Genomic DNA, 3821 nt, shown 5'->3' with positions numbered 1-3821 from the left:
GCCTGCCTTGGACCAAATGCCTACCCCGTGCCCTATTGCAAATTCGCACCCAGCCAAGGCGGGATTTGGGCGTCTCCCCTTTCGAAATGCTGTTTGGCCTCCCGTTCCATGGGCCGAAGGGGAAACCTCCTGTATTCGAGTCTCGGGATATGTTTGTGCAAAAATATGTGGTGGCTCTGGGGTCTGCTCTATCTCGTTTACGCCAACAGGGAGTTTTGGCACAGACGCCGCCCCTCAAGTTTGCGGTGCACACCGTCAAGCCGGATCAGTGGGTCCTGATTAAAAGCTGGAAGCAACGTACCCTCGAACCAACTTGGGATGGTCCCTTCCTGGTACTTTTGACTACCGAAACGGCTGTCCGTACGGCCGAAAAGGGCTGGACACATTACACTCGAGTCAAGGGACCAGTGCCACAACCGACGGAGGACGAACGAACCTCTCTGACAAAGGCAGCGAAGGAACAGAGACCCTGAGAACAAACTAATCGGACTTTGGCGAGTCTAAAGGAACTGTGCCCTCTGGCTACAGGTGTCGCGACAAAATGCGGTCAATCGTATTGTTAACTTGCTCTGCCATTATCCTTGGGCTGGGTCATTGTGCGCGTGTTACCCAATTTGGCCTCTGGAAAAAACAAGCAGAGGACCGTCAGCTGTTCTCCATCTCCGTGCCTACCAACAAGCCAACACAGACATTTAGCTTAGACCTATGTGGGTTGGTGCCCTGTGGGACTAAAAGAGAACTGAATCAAACTAAGCGGAACCTAGAGAGAGAAAGGGGATTCCAGTTTCAGACGTTAGTATTACAATTGCATGGTAGGGAAGGCATAAATAGGCCTCCAGCCCCCGGGGTCCAGGCTACGGTGTCAGTTGTCCGTGATCCCATTACCCGTGGACGAGATTGTGGGCAAAGTCAGTGCAATCCGCTCTATCTGACCATAAAGAACTTGGGAAACAACGGGGCGAGCCTTAATGGAACAATACTGGGTATTAGAGTTGGGGGCCAGGCAGGACAGGAGGGGGTGCAGCTGTGCTGCACGTCGATGAGCAGGAAAAGATTAGAATAATTGAGGTGATGGATTTGGAAAAGACCTTTGAAATAGAAATGGGATACGCGGAGGCAAATGCCTGGATGGAATGGGTCAAATATACTGTAAGGAGCATGAAAAAGAGTGATTGCTACGCATGCACGAGTGCCCGCCCTAACACTCAGGTGGTCCCATTCCCGCTGGGATGGGAGAAAAACCCACGAGCCTTGGACTGCATGATAAGGCTGTACCAGGACCGAGAGGCCTGGAACGACTCCACTTGTCGACCCTTGAGTTTGAAGTTTCCCCCCGTCAGGTCTGAGGGGGCGCCCCGCCCGCCATAATTCTCAGGGGTAACGGGTACGCACCAGGCCTCCGTCTCTCGGACGGGACTACAGTGGGACAACGATGTGGGGACATTTGCAATGAAACTACCGGGGGCGGGAATTACTCCCACATTCAGGTGCCTAGGGCAGACCTCTGGTGGTACTGTGGTGGGAGGGTTCTGCGACCGACCCTGCCCCGAAAATGGACGGGCACTTGTGCAATCGGTCAATTGGCCATCCCATTCACCCTGGCATTCGAAAAACAAGAGCAACCCTGTTCCAGTGGAATAACTGAGAGAGCTTTGGAGACCTCTTTTGATTATAACATACATTTAGATGCCATAGGGGTCCCCAGGGGTGTTCCCGACAAATACAAGGCTAGGAACCAGATAGCGGCGGGTTTTGAGTCGTCACTGTTCTGGTGGGTGACCATCAATAAGAACGTGGATTGGATTAATGATATTTACTACAATCTGCAGAGGTTCATTAATTATACCCGGGATGCAGTGAAAGGAATAGCAGAACAACTAGACGCCACTAGTCGGATGGCGTGGGAAAATAGATTGGCCTTAGACATGATGTTGGCAGAGAAGGGGGGTGTTTGTGTCATGATAGGCACTCAGTGCTGCACTTTCATCCCCAACAACACAGCCCCTGATGGGTCCATCACCCGCGCCCTGGATGGACTCACCACATTGGCGGACGAACTGGCTGAAAACTCGGGCATCGACTCTGGCCTCACGGACTGGTTGGAAGCTTGGTTCAGTAAATGGACGGGGGTGGCCGTTTCCTTTCTTGTCTCATGTATAGTGGTGGCAGGGGTACTCACTGCCCTTGGGTGTTGCGTTATTCCCTGCGTCCGGGGATTAACTCAACGACTGATCGAAACCGCCCTTATTAAGAGGGGTGTTCCCTATGGGCAGGTTGAACGAATGAATCTCGAGATGGAACAACGTGAATCCCTCTTAGGCGGGGGTAGTATTAGAGACGGGCAGTTTGATGAACAAGCTGGGGAGTTATTAAACGCCCTGGAGAAGAAACTTATGGTTTAAAAATTACAGGCCGTAAGAAAAGACACGGGGGATTTTAAACGGTTAGCTGCATTTTAGTCTTTTCTACCTTATAGTAAACACTCGAAAGCAGACACTCGAAACTGTTGCCGGACCTCCCCCATGTTTTTATGAATGAAACAATTGTAACAGCTTTGCTCGATAGTTGAGAGACCGCCCTTAACCACAGTTGTACAACATCATCCATATAAGGAAAGAACGGGGAGCTCGAACACTGATTGGCCAAGTGAATAACAAAATAATCGCAGGGACCAGAACCCAAATAAGGAAAACAGTGAGGAACCCTAGCACTCATTGGTCAAGACAGCAGAAGGATACCCAGCCCACATATACGTGTATATAATGCGTAGAGATTACTATGCTTGTATGTGTACCCACGGGAACAACACCCGACTTTGCAAAGTTGAATCAAATGATTTGGGCAGACTCCTCCGTGTCTTTGTTCCTGGGAAGGGAAATAAAAGTGCCGGAGATGGGGATGGACAGCCGCATATTTCGCACAGTCTCAATCGTACTCGCCCTCTCATTATTTCTCGCCCTAACGCCCTCTCTCGCCTTCTCACTCTCTCTCTCGCCCTCTTTAACTCTCTCTCTCCCTCTCTCCTTCTCGCCCTTTCTCCCTCTCTCGCCCTCTCTCGCCCTCTCGCACTCACTCTCCATCTCTCGCCCTCACTCCCTCTCTCTCTCGCCATCTGGCCCTCTCTCCCTCTCTCGCCCTCTCTCTCACTCTCTCCCTCTCTCGCTATCTCTCACACTCACAATCATCCTCCGCCACTTCCACCACCTCCAGCAGGGCAGCACCATCAAACACATCTTCCTCTCCCGTCCACACTCATCATGTCACAGGGACCATTCCCTCTGTGACGTCCTCCATCACCCAAACACTTCCCCACTCCCCCATTGGCAACTTCCCATGCAATTGCAGAAGTTGCAACATTTGCTCATTCACCTCTTCCTCCATCACTCTCCAAGGCCTCAATCACACCCCCTAGGTGAACCAACATTTCCCTTTTACTCTTTCAATCCAGTCTCCTCTCATTGCTGCTCACAATGCAGTCTCCTTTACATTGGGGTGACCAAACAGAGACTGCAATGAGGAACACGTCTACTCTGTCTGTGGGAATAACCATGACACTCGCATTGCTTCCCATTTCAATAACCTACCTTGCTCTCATGTTAACATTTCGTTCCTGGGCTGCTGCAAACTTCCAGTGAAGCACAGCCCGAGCTCGAGTAATACCTCACTTTACACTTTGGTACGTTTCCACCTATAGGACTTAATCTTCAATTTAAGAACTTCACAGCCTGACCCCATTATGGCTATCCTCCTTTCTTCATACAGTCTGCTTCCTGGTCTCCTTATCTTCCTGGTCTCCCTATGATTTTGTATGTGTCTTCTTC

At 50.8% G+C, this 3821-nt stretch overlaps 1 pseudogene; it reads left to right on the top strand.

Annotated features, from left to right (window-relative positions):
* The first annotated feature begins 541 nt into the window (after positions 1-541).
* LOC122546848 lies at positions 542-2431 on the top strand (annotated as a pseudogene).
* Positions 2432-3821: the final 1390 nt, after the last annotated feature.

The sequence above is a fragment of the Chiloscyllium plagiosum genome, unplaced genomic scaffold (genome assembly GCF_004010195.1).
Source record: "Chiloscyllium plagiosum isolate BGI_BamShark_2017 unplaced genomic scaffold, ASM401019v2 scaf_3826, whole genome shotgun sequence".
NCBI lineage: Eukaryota > Metazoa > Chordata > Chondrichthyes > Orectolobiformes > Hemiscylliidae > Chiloscyllium > Chiloscyllium plagiosum.
The sequence above is the reverse complement of the archived record's forward strand: the minus strand, read 5'-3'. Positions and strand labels throughout refer to the sequence as shown.